Source organism: Staurois parvus, unplaced genomic scaffold, assembly GCF_062004578.1.
Source record: "Staurois parvus isolate SC_StPar_1 unplaced genomic scaffold, SC_StPar_1.0 ptg000249l, whole genome shotgun sequence".
NCBI lineage: Eukaryota > Metazoa > Chordata > Amphibia > Anura > Ranidae > Staurois > Staurois parvus.
This window is the reverse complement of record NW_028318045.1, coordinates 9,020,914-9,038,305: the sequence shown is the minus strand read 5'-3', so window position 1 is coordinate 9,038,305 and position 17,392 is coordinate 9,020,914. Positions and strand designations below refer to the sequence as shown.

Genomic DNA, 17,392 nt, shown 5'->3' with positions numbered 1-17,392 from the left:
TTGAGAAACACAACAATGAGTTTGAGATCTGAAGAATTTGGAGGCCGAGTCAACACCTTAATCCAATCCAACATCTGTGGGATGTGCTGGAACAAGTCCAATCCATGAAAGCCCCACCTCACAATTCACAGGACTTAAAGGATCTGCTACTGACAGCTTGGTGCCAGGTACTACAGCATACCTTCAGTTCTCTGTTGGAGTCCATGCCTCAATGGGTTAAGCCGGTCGCTCATAATATTATGGCTCTTAGGTGTAGATACCAAACACATCAAGATTTGGGCCTCGTTCAAATGGATGCACTTAGGTGTACACCCGTGTGAGGACTGTGTTTTGCCTGCATGGGATTCACAAGTGTTCTGGATACAGCTGCAGTTCCCAATCTGACATCAGTCTGGGTGCGTTTAGGGACACGCACCCACAGGAAGACTATTATTATTATTATACAGTATTCATATAGCACCAAAAGGTTTGCTCAGCACTGTACATTATAGTGGGGGACAGAACATGAGACAGTACAGTAACAAAAAACAATACACGAGGCGCTCGAGGGCCCTGCCCTTTCGAGCTTACAATCTAGGACTTAAATTTTATATATTACCGCACACTGTAGAAGTATTTATGAGACCACTGTCAAATTCAGCAGCATAACAGAAACCATTTACCTTTGTTAAAAGTTGATTATCCTGGGAGTTTAACTAATAAAAAAAAAAAAGGGCCTCACCTATTTTACACACACACACACACACACACACACACACACACACACACACACACACACACACACACACACACACACACACACACACACACACACACACACACACACACACACACACACACACACACACACACACACACACACACACACACACACACACACACACACACACACACTAAAATCTCTCAGATAAGAATTTTCCTTTACCACTGAAAACATGGACAGATACTGAAAACAATACTGGGCAACACTGGCAGTTTCCTTTCAGATAATTTCAACCTCAACCAATCACGAGGCCCTCACTGCCCTTTCAAAGTGTCAAAATATAAAAACAAAGCATTTTATTGTTATCCTCCTCGATCTGTCGCATACAAAACAATTCCAAGCATGCATTCATTATCAGCAAAAAGACTCAATCTTCCCCATCCTCCTACAGCGGGATCAGGGACAAACAAGAAGATGGCCCAGGGGGGAGTATAGGAAAGGAGCTAGCAGTTCCAACGCAGGGAGGGGAGAGGCAGCCAAGGCTACCAGTCTACCAACCAGACGCTGCGTGAAAGTTTAACGCGGCGGCTGAGAATTGCAGTGTAAGACATAATGCAGACGGGGAACTGTGCTGCAATGGTATACCCTAGCGTGCTTACACAGCACCACAATGCAACCATTCATGAGGACTAAGCAGGTACAGCAACCAGGCGACTGTAACAGGGACAGTACAACAAGGACCTTTGGCCTTAGTTAATAAAAGAGAGTAACTCGGCCATCAGATCAGTTTAAAAAAGAAACCCAGAAGGAGCAGCATTCTGGCTACATGTGAGCAATTGGTTATAAAAGACACCAAGTCCAACCAATAAAGAAAAATGAATGAACTGATTAAAAAACTGCCCATCCACAGAACCATAATCCTGCAGTTGATCCAGAGGAAGGCAAATAACCCATGTTAAAGCATGTTCCAATATGATCCAACCAGAAAAAAAAAAATTCTTCTGATTCCTTAAGAAAATCAGATATTTCATTGATAGACAGTCTACGGTGTTATCACTTATAAATAATAGCAGGTTATAGTCTGCCGGTTTTTCACAATCTACATTGGGCTAGAACTTGCTCCTCTTCCACATTTCCAGCTCTTGAAGAGACCTTTCAGTATGAGCAGGGTAAACCTCCCATCCTCCAGAAGCAAAAAGTGCTCCCTTGTGATTTGGAATGACCCTAAAGTGAACGGCTCCAAGTTTGCTAAATGGGCCATTTATGTATTTATACACAGTGACCTTACTGAGTAAAATGTAGCAGTCCACAGCAATCGGATCAAAGACAGAACCCGATTAAGGATGAGCTCAGACATGTTCGGATCCTAGTCCAAACCCACCTGAGCAAGTCCTAGTGGAAGCTGTCATTATACTGGACCAATCATAAGTAACCAAGGCATTTCAAGGCCACGGCGGCACGTATACACACCCACTCTATACCTATTACTGTGGGGCATGGGGCCACGAATTATTAGCCCATGCAGGTGACAGCTTCCTAGTGGGATCATTCAGGTGGATTTGAGTTCTAGTCTGAACACACTCGAGCTCATCACCAACCCCAATGGAGCAGCATTTTGGCAAACTGGATAATTTAGAGCCCTAGAACTGGGTTCATGCCCTTCCTGGACCCTATCTGCATGGAGTTTGTGTGTTCTTCACCGTATACACACACATCCATCCTCAAATGACTCAGGGTTTAGGCACCTTAAGAATAGCTATGTAAATAGGGGAGACCATACAGACTCCATGCAGATCATGCCCAAGAGAGACACTTAGGACTCCAGTGCAGCAATGTAAGAATGCTGTCCATTTTTCCCCAAAACGCTGTCCCACCGAGACTGTCCTAATTGACCCAATTTCAGCCCTTTTGTCTGCCTGCAGTTCAGGAAATGAGATTGTAAGGCCTTTCGGGGAGAATGATAGTAAGTGGCTCTTGTTATGCTGCCAAATTTGACAGGGATTTCATAAATACATAGCATATATCGTAAAATATAGAATATAAAAAATGTACTTAAGTAATCGGAAAACACCACGAGGATAATTCAATATTATCCTGTACTTGAATCTTGGTGTGCTTTGTGTATTTCTTCCAGATGTGTGCAGGAATCCAGTGTGAAACTTTGCTTCTGTGCAGGAACGTCTTGTAATAAAGACCAGTCACTGCTGCTCTTTCCTTGTGCAGGGTGACTGGTCTCGTCTCCGACTCCTCCTGTAGTTTTCTGCAGGCGGCCTGTAGTTGGTGCACCTTTGAAGGCCCCTCCCACAAGCTCTGCTCTCTGCACAGGCTATGTACAGCACAGTGATTTTGTCACTGCTTCCTTTACAAGGTAATATCTGGACTTGCAAACGCATTTAGTGTACACAAAGTGAATTTATATCCACTTTTGAGAAATAGATTTAAAGCGGAGTTCCAGCCATTTTCATGTTTAATAAACATCAGCAGCTATAAAAACTGTAGCTGCTGACTTTTAATAAAACACACACTTACCTGTCCCAGAGTCCAGCGGTGTTCTCACCCGTACCGTCCCTTCTCCCCTCCACGGTGCTGGCATCTCAGCTGTGGGCACCAGGCAGTGACAGCTTGCGCCTTCACAGCCTGGTGCCCACTGCGCATGCGCGAGTTGTGCTGCGGCTCCTAATTGGTCTGGCAGTCCCCTGGGACCTGCGGGAGGGAGGAGGGGGCTGAACTTCCGGCTCACTTTGCCGCGGCAAACTGAGTCGGAAGTGGGAGCGGGTACCTGTCAGAAACCGGTATCCGCTCCACCCTATTTTGATCAATCAATATTTGGCCCCAAGGGTGCCAAATATGGCAGTGGAGGCAAACAAGTGGAGCTTCTGCTTTTGAGTGGAACTCCGCTTTAAATTAAACATTTTTATGGCCAGAGCTCAGCTTTAAGCCCTGTATTAGTTATCAGCCTTTGCTAAAATATTATTTTTCACTATCATAACTGCTCTAAAAGAAAAGAACTGATTGGCTACTGCACTGTCAGAACATGAGCACTGATACATGACACTTCGTCCATTTAGGTCTAGATTCATTCTAACAGATTTGGCCAAGAAAATAATTTTTCATTGTAATAATTGATCTAAACTGGAGCAAGGTGGGAACTGGCTGGTTACTGCCCATTGCTGTTAGTAACTACATCAGCATCATACATTCCCATCCGGATGCTTTGTAAGCGCACAGGGCTGCTTGCCTCCTGCACTGCATCTTTTACCGGATAAATAGCAAGCTTGCAAAACTAAAAAACTCTACAGCGCAGGATTATGTTATAGGGCTTGTAAAGGCAACGCTTACCTTGCTTGGTGCAAATAAAATCTCCCAGGGAAGGGCACCTGCAGGATCCTTTAAATATTGGGCTTCTCCTATTTAGACTTCATTGCAGGTCTGAGTGGCCAGCCATCCATCCAGCACACTGCTTGCTCCAGCTTTTCCCCAGCACACTCCACATTCCAGCGGGGAGGGAACAGATGGCAGAATCTCCTTGGTAACTGGCCCGTTCACCGCTATTGGATGAATGTGTCTCTCGCCTATTGGGCAACTGGTTTTTTTTTTCTCTCTTTGTGCCTGCGCTTTGCAAATTTCTTAATGAAGGGCCATGCTGCACCTAGCAATCCCCCAAGACAAGGATAGGCAGGTGGTTTTTTTTTTTCTGTGCTCCAGTTTGCAGGATAAAAGCCTCGGAGGAGAGCTAGCATATCAATGCAGGCACAAGAAGAGCCAAGTTTGTCAGCAAGACTTTTTTTTTTTTTTTCTGCTCCATCAGCCCTGCAGAGGAAGGAAAAAATGCAACCCAAGACTAAAAAAAGGGCACTGATTCACACTGTCATTGTGCAAACTAAACGCCATTATGCAATATTTATTGTATGCTATGGGCATATTTAAAGCAAATTGCTAAATCCACAGTTCAAATATACATATGTCAGTTATCTCCCCAAGGATTAGAAGGTCTGTCTAGGCAATTTTTTGTTTCTGCCAGACAACACAACAGGAAGGTGAAACTGTCAGCTCCTCACACCCAATTTGCTGATTGGACAATGAAAGAGCCCCATCCCAATGAAACCTCAGTTCAACTCACTCTGATCACTCCTGCTGTCAGCATGATCCCTGACAAGACATGCACACATGCAGAACATTTGAGGCTAAATGGTTAGCACTTCTGCCTGGCAGTACTAGGGTCATTGGTTTGAATCCCAACCACGGCACCACCTGTCTGGAGTTTGCATGTTCTCCCTGTACATGTGTGGGTTTCCTCTGGGTACGGTTTCCTCCCAGATTCCAAAGACATGCTGGTAGGCGCGCACGCACGCACGCACGCACACACACCTGAAATAAATAAAATAAGTCTCTTCCTGGGAGAGGAATTAGCAATGCTAAGGGTGGATATCAGGATAGATGCAGGGAATTTTGCTAATTGTATAAAAAAAAAACATTACACATTATAAAGTTCATAAATGCTAATTGGGGTGGGGGGTAGGTATAGGGTACAATTACCTCTGCAATCCACTAGTGGTAGTAAACTTTATTTGAACTTTTTTGAATCGTTCCCCTAGCAGGTTAATGCCATAATGTGTGTTAGTATGCACCCCATACTAGCAAATTATGACAGATTTACCTGTCATAATGTGCCCTCCAGTGTTCCCACGTGTGATCACTGATCCCATGGGTCCCGGGTGCTTCCATCTTCACCCGGTTTCCTTACAGGTTCCGTCTCTTCGCCCACTTGAATGGATGGGCCCGCAATGAGGTCACTCCTACACATGCACTTAGGAGTCACATTATTGCTGCACAGTCCAGGTGCCCTCAATGTATGCAGTGCTGTGCATGCGCAGCTCAGTGTACATTACAGCCGACAGGCAGAAGGAAGCATTTATGGCAGAAGAGACCGATATGGTTTAATAAAAAGTGAGTTTACTACTTCTAACTTTGTTACGATTAATGACAGTAGGGAGGTCACCAGGGCACCCCATCAATATTTTGCCATCAGGCCATCTTGATCTTTATATACGTTCCTAACTGTAACTACAATCTGGTGAGCGAACTCTATATTTCACTTCTGTCTTTTCTTGAAGCGCATGGCCCAGTGGAATACAGTGTTCTGCAGATACTGTAGGAGTCCCCAGAAATTGTATTTATATGACAATAAGCTGGAGACAACCCACTTTGTGTCTCCAGTGTATGGACCCAGACAACGTTATATTGATAATCTACTCTCCTTGACCTGTTATCACCCCTTCTGCATGGTATCATTCATTTCATACATGATGTATATATAATTTACTTGTGTCATATCAGTCAATATCATTGACGGAGTACCTTCCCTTCCAGGGATTTGCCAGGTGCCTAAAGGTTACTGGAATTTGATTAAACCTGAATTAAAGGACTCGGATACAGCCATATCGGACTATAATGTGACAGTATGATGGATCTGCAAATTAAGATTATGCCTTTAATATCTAAAGCGGACAATGATATCCAAGTAGCAGACGTAGCCTACTATGAACCCGAATTATATGAATCTGTTAAATATAAAAAAAATAGAGCACCATAAGTCAATGTAAAGCAAACAAGTGATACCAAACTTAAACCTGAACTCCAGGCAACCAGCTAATTACACAGGTGTAATATACATTATATATATGAGCTGTTTTACTGAACAAAGGATTTGGAAGTCTGCCCCATCCAGTCCTAAGATGTATGCAGCTCTGCCTTACAGCAACACCCAGTAGAGGAGACTTTACTTACAGGTCTCACCTAACCATTCACACCCGGTTAAAAGATAAGCTGCACACTGGTGAGATCTTTTGGCACTTTGCTCTCCCCTTCTTTCAACATGCTCCTTTCAATGATTAGCTCCTTGTACTGCTTCCTCTTCCCCCTCTCTGAGCTCTATTGTACAGTAAAGTGTACATGCTTGCATTGAAAAAAAAACATTAACAATGTATTAATGATTACAGAGCTATACTAATTTGTGAATTTAATACCTGCCTGGAGTTCAGTTTGAAAAATATTTTTTTCATGTCAAAGTGCTACTAAACCCAGGACCCTGCATTCACTATATTTGGTCTCCCAGTACACAGAACATGGAAATGCAATTAGGAGTAGTAAATATAAACTGCTAAATACCTTTTCTCATCAGCAGTTAGAGCAGTCTTGTGACTTCTATCAGTGTCCAGCAGAGCACTGGTTGAAGCTTGTAGGATGAGCTTTCATTCTCCCCTGATTGTCTGATGAGGCTGCATAACCCCTGACCCTCTGTCTGGACAGCACTGATTGGCCCTGTGCTGATCACATGCACCCTCCCAAGAAAAAAAACAAAAAAAACCTCTACCAATACACATCAAACTGAGCATGTGCAGCTTGCTCCCAAGGCTCTGTTCTATCAGCAGATGGATTGTGGACACTGGAAGATGGAGAGGATCAGAGAAGACAGGATCAAACAGCCTCAGCCTTTTTAAACAATGCAGAGGATTAACCCCTTAGGTTCCACAGTGAACATAACAAGCATGCTTTACTGCATATACAGACTGATTTTACTGTTGTGGGTTTAGTAACACTTGAAGGGCTAGTACACCACTAGATGCAGTTCAGTGCGGTTTTTTTTTTCCCGCATCAAAAATGCATGCACAGCGTTTTCCATGTATTCCAATGGCCCTAGGTCACACTAGTGCAGTCAGAGTCAGTTTCTGGTGAAGAAAAAAAAAAGTAGCACATGCTGCATTTTTTCTGCACAGAACCACACTGGAACATACCAAACTGCACCGGAACTGCGTGTGGTGTGAACTGTGAGCAAAAACTTATCCGGAATGCATCCAGAGTGCATTTTTGTAGTGTGAATTGACCCTTATGCAGGCATACATTGATTGACTTCTGAACAATTTTTGTATGAAAAATCGGACCCAAGAATAAAATCGTCCGATTTTCGCTGTTAGTGGCGCAATGGTATCGGCCGATTTTCATGGTTCCTCCCCATTTCATTTATCGGGCATGCTGGAAAATTTGTGAAAAACGACCGATTTTTGAAATCATTGGTGGCACCATCGGATTACAGAACGAATAACGTTTCGATTTTCGGATGAAAAATCGTTCGCCATTCAAACCATGTATGGCCTGCATTAGTCCAAATGTGCTAAGTAATGAGCTCATATATTACTTCCAGGTATTTGTTACTTTTCAGAGAAATCACTCCCCCTGACAGTCTTCAACTGCTTTTCTCTCCAGAAGGACGGAACCATGTTTGCTTAGTCATCAACTAGGGTCACCATCTACATCCTGGTTTGAGATGTTGGCTAAAGCCCTGTACACACGATGAGAATATTGGATGAATGATCGGATGGTTCTTTTTGCATGCTAGTCTCAGATCGGAAAGTTAAGAGGTTACTAAAGTTATGAAAATTCTTGTATGACAGAATACAATTTCGAACGTGATGTCATGTATTTGTATTGTATTTTCAGACAAAAACTGTGCCGATTAAAATGAAAATCATACGACCTGGAATCGTACAAGAAATGTTTTCGGACTTGTCCCTAATAATTTCGGATGAAAGCGATGTATGAATGATCAGATTATTGTATGATCGCTTTGCAAGCGGTATTTTTCAGACGATTTTCTGATCGAGTGTACTAGGCTTTACAGATGACAGTCATGTAAAGTCCTGGTGCCCGGGGTAGCTCTTAGTTTTGTTCACAAATGTCTGACAAGTTCTCACCTTGTGACCTGCTACAAAGTTACACTGTTGCAGTCTGACGGAGAAAAATGCTTCCTTCTACTTGTATCAGACTGATCCCATTATTTCAGCCTTGGAAAAGTCACTTGAGTGGAGTTTTTCTGAAAAAAAATACTGTTGCTGTATAATGTGACATGCCAGGATATTCTCCATGCAGACGCTCTCACAATTTACTGGAGTATGTTAATCGTGACATTTGGCCTGCATTGTCTAGAAATCTTCTTGTAAGGATGGTGACATCTCGCCCGATGATGGAGAAGACTGGGGTAACTTTTTCTTTACAGGTATGAATTGGAACTACTAACAGTTGACTTTTCACAGAGGGAGGGGGCCCAAATATTACATACATTGTACCACAAGGTCCACCTTAAAGTGGAAGTCCATCTAATCTTAAATCTACTCCCCGCCCCCCCTTCTAATTCCTGCAGTAATTTTACTAACTAGCCTGTAGAGCAGCGGTTCTCAACCTTCCTAATGCCGCGACCCTTTAATACAGTTCCTCATGTTGTGGTGACCCCCAACCATAAAATTATTTTCGTTGCTACTTCATAACTGTAATTTTGCAGTGGGAGGACTAGTGCCACATCATTGATGTCAGTGAGAGGAGTAGTGCCACATCACTGATCTCAGTGGGAGGAATAGTGTCCCATCGTTGGTATCAGTGGGAGGAATAGTGCCCCATCATTGGTGTCAGTGGGAGGAATAGTGCCCCATCATTGGTGTCAGTGGGAGGAATAGTGCCCCATCATTGGTGTCAGTGGGAGGAATAGTGTCCCATCATTGGTATCAGTGGGATGAATAGTGCCATATTGTTGGTGTCAGTGGGAGGAATAGTGCCATATTGTTGGTGTCAGTGGGAGGAATAGTGCCATATTGTTGGTGTCAGTGGGATGAATAGTGCCATATTGTTGGTGTCAGTGGGAGGAATAGTGCCCCATCATTGGTGTCAGTGTGGGAGGAATAGTGCCCCATCATTGGTGTCAGTGGGGTAGGGGGGGGAATAGTGCCCCAACATTGGTATTAGTGACACCAATGATGGGGCACTATTCCTCCTACTGACACCAATGATACTTACCTTGCTGACTCCTGCTCCAGCCCGGGCTTGCTCCCTCCCTCTTCCATCTACAGCCAGCATACCTGGCTGCAGCAGCACCATCTGCACGCTACAGACACTTACCTGTCAGCTGTCTTCCTTCTCCGGCCGCTCCCTTGCTCGATCTTCTTTGATCTTCGTGCTGCTGCTTGGCTCCTCCTCCTCGCCGGTGATTGGCCGCCTGTGTGCCTCTCCTGAGCTACAGTTCCAATCACTGGCGAGGAGGCGGAGCTGTTGAATGATCCCGGGGATGTGGCCAGATGACAGGGGCGGCATGTCATCCCGTGCACACATCGCGTCAAGGGAAATGTGGATGTATCTGCATGTGGGCGGACCCGCCTGGAGACTGATAGAGGAGCAGTGTCTTGGTTCCTAAGACCATCGGAAATATGTGTTTTCCGATGGTCTTAGGAGACCCCTGTGAAAGGGTTGTTCGACCCCCAAAGGGGTCGCAACCCACAGGTTGAGAACCGCTGCTGTAGAGGATCTTGGTCTATAATGACCTATTCTCAGGGCGGTCTGGTCATGTGATCCCCCTAGTGTTTGGCTTCAGGGGAGATGAGAGAGCGCTGACAACAGCTGGAATGCTTGAGCAGTGACGTCATAACGTCACCCATAGGCTAAGTTCACACATGCAACAAATATGAACGCCGACACCAACATGAACCAACAAGCCTATAGCGTTAGCTTGCATTTAAGATGCAATAAAAAAAATGCACCCTAGATGTCCTCAAAAGGATTTTTTTTTTTTATTGGGGAAGTGTTTCTTTTCCAACTCACCTGTAAATGACAAACCCCTGGCCAAATGCTCAGTAAACGCTACAGATGCGTTTGCGGTGCAATACCATTGGCTTGAACAGGAGAAATTGACAAGCTTCATTTCTTCCAAGACTCAACATGTAGCTTCATTTTTGGCATGAAGCAATGCAAGCATTACATGTTTTTGAAATGTGGGTAGCTCTGTCTGCCTTCCATATTATCCATCATAGGCAGCTTTTGGGTTTGTTTCTGCCTCTCCTTAAAAGTCTAGCAAATTCCTGTTCTAACACCAGTGTGAACAGAACCATAGACTTACTATGGGGCATCCCATAGCTGTCCCTTATCTCCCCTGAAGGTGGCACTGGGAGCGGATCATGTGACCAATCTGGAGCACCCTCAGAATAGGCGAGTATGAACTTCTTTCCTCTACAGCAGGGGTCTCCAATCATTCTAAAGAAAGGGCTAGTTTATGGTCCTTTCAACTTTTAGGGGGCTGGACTGTGGCTATTGGGAGTAGAAAAGGTCCCAATGCCAGTGGGAATAGACAATACCCCATCTTTGGTGTCAGTGGGAGGAATTATGCCCCATCCTTGGTGTCTCTGGAGGAATTGCGTCCAATCATTGGTGCCATTGGGCCCCATTGTTCGTGTCATTGGGAGGAATTGTGCCCCTTTATTGGTGTCAGTGGGGGAATTTATGCTCCATTGTTGGTATCAGTGGATGAACCTGTGCCTCAAGGGCCAGATAAAGGCAAGCAAAGGACCATATCCGGCCCCCGGGCTGCAGTTTGGAGACCACTGCTCTACAGGGAAGTTTTTTTTACTTTCATGCAACTTCAGCGATGTGCATGAAAGCAATGGGCATCTGGGAACTCTTCCACCTCATTGGTTGAGAAAGCAGTAGGAGCCATTTACTCCCATTATTGTCAATCACAGCTAGTGAGCCAATGGGGAGGAGGGGGGTGGAGCCAAGCCAGGAGTGTTTGTGAATGGACACAGAGCAGCATCTTGGGAGTGAGCCTGCTTGGGTGCACCCATAGTAAGCTGCTTGCTATGGGGACACTCGGCAGGAGGGAGGGGCCAGGAGCGCCAGCAGGGGATCCGAGAAGAGGAGGATCTGGGCTGCTCTGTGCAAAACTACTGCACAGAGCAGGCAAGTCTAACATGTTTGTTATTCAGAGCAGCATCGTGGGATTGAGCCTGCTTGGATGCCCCCATAGCAAGCTGCCTGCTATGGGGGCACTCGGCAGGAGGGAGGGGCCAGGAGAGCCAGCGGGGGATCCAAGAAGAGGAGGATCTGGGCTGCTCTGTGCAAAGCTACTGCACAGAGCAGGTAAGTCTAACATGTTTATTATTTTTAAAAAATTCTGCCTTTAATATCATTTGAAAGATTAGTGGACTTCCACTTTAAGTAGCAAAACACATATGAATGTGGAGCCGTCATCTCTGTGGAAGCTAGCCAAAGACTATATAAGGCTTGGCTATTCACAAGGAAGACTAATCTCCGATCAAAATTTTATGCTCCTCCATTTACTATTGTAATAAATCTGAAGCTCTTATGGTGTATACAAATGGTCCGGAGAAGGAGAGCAGGCCTCTGAGAGGAGATGAGAAGCAGATCTTTAGATAACAATCGCAGCTTATTCACCAGTGGACAAAGTTTTCACTTTATAAAAGATGTAATAGCAATTTTAAGCAGCCTATTGCCCAAAATAAGAAAAAAAGGCAACGTTTTATATTGCCCATAGTGTAAGCCCTGGTTCAAACTGGTGCAACTTGTCAAGCGATTTGACAGTTCCAAATCGCATGACAAGTCGTACCCTATTTGTGCCTATGGAACTGGTCAAAAATTGGTGCGACTCCGACTTTGTGGTGCTGCACTGATTTGGAAAAAAGGTTCCTGCACTATTTTTTGCAGTTTGATGTGCAACTTGCATAGATAACTGTGCATTAAGTCGCACAGATGTCAGGCAAATTGAATGGACCTGCAGCTTTGAAATCGCACTATTTCAAGTGAAGTAGCACAATTTTCAAAAGTCTCATTCAACGTGAACCAGGGCTGAAGGAGATCACAAAAAAACAAAAACCAAAAAAACTATTCACCTGGGATCTCAAAAATACATAAGAATACTCCAGCTGAATATGAAATCGTGAACTATACAAAAGACATACAAGCCTTTTTGTTGCGTGTCCAATTACACTATCTGCATGAAGTTTGCTAGTTGGCCTGTGTAGGTTTCCTCCAGGTACTCCGGTTTCCTCCCACACTCCGAAGACATGCTGGTAGATTAATTGGCCCCTGTCTAAATTGGCCCTAGTATGTACATTACATATGTGAGGTAGGAACCTTAGACTGTAAGCTTCTTGATGGCAGGGACTGATGTGAATGTACAAAATATTGTATATATGTAAAGAGCTGCCTAAATTGGTGGAGCTATACAAGTACCTGTAATAAATAAACTTTGCATTTGGGAACCTGGCAACTCTGTGTGCTAAACTTTATACATAGTGGAATCGACCTCAGTTGAAACAGCTTGCCAGATTTTATTGCATGTGACCACTACCGGTCGCTGTACCTGCTAGCAGTGATCATTGTGTTTTGGTGGCCAGGAAGGCTCCCCACCGACAGAACACAATAGTGCTGCTGGAGGGATTCCTATATCAACACCCATGGTGGAAAGAAAGAAAATTGTATCATCTATGCGGGGCTCTCCAAGCTATGGACCACCAGCTGTTGAAGTACTACAAGTCCCATCATACCTCTGGGAGTACTGCTTGTGGCTGTCAGTGTTGCAAGGCCTCATGGGACTTGCAGTTTCTCAACACCTGGAGGGCCATAGTTTGGAGACCCCTGATCTATGGCTTGCCCTACTCTGTGAAAAAGAAATTTGGTGTGTTCCTTGTCTCATGCTCTCTACTTACTGCCACTCTCCCTGCATAAAATGGAGCAGAAGAGGGAGGTTGCGCAGCAGGGTCATGTGACAAGAACCTGCCATGCTGTTCAAAATTCCAAAATTGACTGTACCTGGAGAAGCCACATTTTCTAGTAAGTTCAAAGGCACATTGCAAGTGAATATAAAAACATTTAAGAAAAAGAAAAAAAATGATGTAAGCATTTAAAATACTTCATCCTTTGTGCTTTTTCCTGCAATTTTTTTAAGTTGGCGACAGGTTCCCTGTAATTACTACTAGCTAAATAAAAACCCTTGCATTAATGAGAACCTCCATAGACAATGCGTACAAAAGTTCCAAATTAATCAAAGATTAATAAAAACCAAACACACCATTCTAATAATAACACTCCTACAAAGCCCAGCATCACAATGGCCTGACCGCACTAAAGACACAGAAAATAAAAAAAGAAAATAGATGAGCACAGAGGAACTTGTGGGTGTAAAGTAACTTCAATTGAAAGCTGACATAAATTATTGAAAACAGATAAACTTTGTGGTACTCACACCCCCCCATGTCCTGCTCCGCTTCGGGTAGACCTACATCTCTACAGGCCACTCCACCAGGGTTCCCTGACTCCGAAATAAACCGCTTCTGAGACCAGTGTCTCTGTACAGAGGCTTTGCTGCCTAGATAGGAAATGCTGTATATTTTGTAAAGCTGCGAGCAATTTGCAACCACAGGAAACATGCAAGAGTATTTCAAAACAAGGAGGAAATTGTTGCTGGGACTCACTATTTTGGATTGTTTCAAAGTCCGCTACCTTTCCAGTTTCCTCGCCGTTCGTCCACCGCACATTGTTTGTAGGTGAATGCAGCAGTGAAGGTTCCACTGAAAAGAGAACGGGAAGGCCCACTTTGTTTGCTTCCCTTTCTTGGTCAGTTTTTGCAGTGCAAACTATTTTTAAAAATAATTTTAAAAAACAAGATTCTGTGCAACATTTAAAGGAGACGTTCACAGACAAAAAAAAACATGGCCGCTGGTGTGCGATGTGAAGGTAGCAGCGCTGATGAACTGGAAACAGCACATTGCACTATAGCCATGTTGGTGTGAACTTTCCCCAACACAAAACAAGGCTTTCTGCTATGGCTGCTGCAGTTGGGACTGTGTTGATGCCACCACTGCCATATCCACTTGACCACCAGAAGGCTTAGCACTGAACTACTTTAACTGGTAATTGCATGGCCATGCAACGCTGCACCCAATTGAAATTTATATTATACATACACACATATATATATATATATATATACATATACATACATACATACATATATATATACATACATACACACACACATATATACATACATACACACACACACACACACACATACATACATACACACACACACATACATACATATACACACATACATATACACACACACACACACACACACACACACGTTTTAGAGATACCTAGTAATACTTCTACCTAGTAAACCGCCATTTATTTCCTCCATCAGCTCATCCCCCCCAGCTATTACCTTTCGTATCACTCCACCCCTCCTCCTAGATTGTAAGCTCTAACGAGCAGGGCCCTCTGTTGCCTCTTGTACCAAATTGTATTGTAACTGTAATGTCTACCTGCATTTTGTAAAGCGCTGCGCAAACTGTTGGCGCTATATAAATCCTGCATAATAATAATAATAATTTGTTCCACACTAATAGAGATTTCTTTGGCAGTATCTGATTACCACTAGGTTTTTATTTTTTATCATATAAAATGAAAAAAAGACCCCCAAAACTTATTTTTTTCACTTTCTGCTATAAAACATATCCAATTAAAAAAAACATTAAAATTCTAAGATTAAATCATATTTCTACATAAATTTAGACCTAAATGTCTTCTGCTACACATCTTTGGTAAAAACAAATCCCCAAATAAGTGTATATTGATTGGTGTGTGTGAAAGTTATAGCACCTACAAACTATGGTATACACTTGGAATTTGTATTTATTTTTAATACTGGTAATTGCGGTGATCAGCGACTTATGGTACTGTGATAGTGTGGCATGCAATCTGACACTGATGCTGGCTGGGAGGCACACTAAGTGACACTGACATCACCAGTAAAACAAATACAGTGATCAATAATACTATGCACGGTCACTATACTAATGGCACTGGCTGGAAAGGGGTTAACATTTTGGGTTAATCAAGGTGTTAAGTGTGTGCCTAACAATGTGTAATGTGTTGGTTTTTAATGAATATCTGTTTCCCTCCATTCCTTCTGGAATCACAGTGGGAGTTGGTCTATGGGTGGGGCAGGGCGGACTGACCATATGGAAACTCGGGCACTGCCCGAGGGCCCGGGGTCAGTAGGGGGCCCCATGAGATGCCCCTGGTACCTTTTTCATAGGCTTTTTTTAGTTTGGGCAAGGACACAGGGGCCCCATGATCCCCTATTGCCCGGGGGGCCCCATGAGTTGTCAGTCCGCCCCTGGGGTGGGGCATGTGTGCATGCCCTGAACCCGGAAGAAGGTGCCGACGTACAGGTATGTGACGGTACATATCCAGAGCAATTGTAATCTTTAGGATAGGAGGGGTGATCATTAATACTACAATTGTTCTGTGTATGTGCATGTGGAAGTAAAAGCATCAGGAGAGTGGTGCAGCGATCCCCAAGGGTGTGCGCTGACATCTAAATAATTATAGTTGTTTGTTTAGGTACATGACGGTATCTGTACGAACCGCCTACCCGCAGCAAAATTACTGCGGGAGGTCAGCAAGTGGCTATGCATCTTGTATGAGCAGTCCCTGAAGGAGAACTCTACCTTTTTCTTTTCATAAACCCCCCTCCATATTAAAGGCCTGAAAGGACAAATTACCCTCTCTATACTCCAGTGACACCCTTTGCTTTCTTGTCTACAGCTGGCTGCCAGCCCTTTCTGGCTGATTGACAAGCACCATTATTCAACCCACTTCCTGTGAGCGCAGGCTGTCATGGACACCCCCCTTCCCCCTTTGACGCATCATCTTAAAGGCCTGAGGTTACAAAGTTTATGGATTGAGTAGTGCTTACATGTTTCTAAGCGAGAGTTGCTCAGTCCAGGAGGAAGGACCATCCACCGCTGCCACAAAAGAAAAGGAAAGACCCATGAAGTCACCAGACTGGCTACAGAATTAAAGCACCACAGCACCAAACAGCATTTTTAAAGAAAAGTGGTGGTAGTGGAGGGGGCTTCAGGAAAAGAAGAAGGCTGGGCGGCGAGCAGGAGATCAGCTGGAGTTCAACTTTTGGTCCACTACAAAAGGCATGCTTATAAAGATTTCCATTTGTGGCATCCACAAAACTGCCAATGGTATAGTCGGCAACTGCCCTGGATTTTCAGGTAGAATAATAGTTTTTGAAGGCTTGTTCCAGGTTTTCCAGATTTTAAGGAAATTGGGAAAAGTATGCAAGTTGTTATTGAAAATGCTAGCCTTCTGGTTGTTTTAATACTTTGCATGCCTTGCTCATTCCAAGTCATAGACTCAAGGTCAAAGCTAAAACCCAACTCAGGCATAAACTTATTTTTTTGTAGTTTCAGATAGAGGAGAGTACAGTTTTAGAAACTTGCCAGGTCTTACTTCTGCTCATTTTCCTATTTGGGAGATTTTTCTTGACCTTTTTTCTTGTCCTTTGAGACAATTTCCCAGGATCAGCAAAAAAGTATCCAAGCAGTTATGCATTCAATTATGCCATATTAGAGAAAATCCCCTCTTGGAAAAAGGTATCCACAATGAAAGATTTGTCCTCACTTCCTATTCTTGTGAAATCATGAAAAATGTGGATTTCCCATGGCTTTGTGGTCACCAGGACAAGTAGATATCCACCAAAAACATGGGGAAAGAAATCCCTGACCCTTTTATAACATCATGCAGCACTGAACCACATTGTGCTACAGAACCATGTGGTTTAGCATGTGTATTTGCCAATGTGTAGGTGCCATTAAGAATGAATGGCACCTCCATGCATCTGCTAAAGAGCAGTGTGTTCCTGTGTGCATCGGAAAGGGCACAATTTTGTGCACATTCCTGACATGCATAAATGTGAGCCAAGGCTAATACTTTCCTACGCTACCAAAAACTCAGAAAAAAAGTGCACTTTTATCAATGGAGAGAAAAAAA

At 43.8% G+C, this 17,392-nt stretch overlaps 1 protein-coding gene across 2 annotated transcripts in view; it reads right to left on the bottom strand.

Moving 5' to 3' along the window:
• Positions 1-17,392, bottom strand: part of FGD4 (FYVE, RhoGEF and PH domain containing 4) — a 219,754-nt gene that overhangs the window by 151,016 nt on the left and 51,346 nt on the right. The window contains exon 1 of one of the 2 annotated variants that reach the window (XM_089680745.1): positions 4,043-4,200. The exons of the other annotated variant lie outside the window; for it this stretch is intronic. The gene's annotated coding sequence lies outside the window, so the exon portion shown is untranslated. Of the gene's footprint in view, positions 1-4,042; positions 4,201-17,392 lie in introns of those variants that run through there. 2 annotated transcript variants of the gene reach the window in all.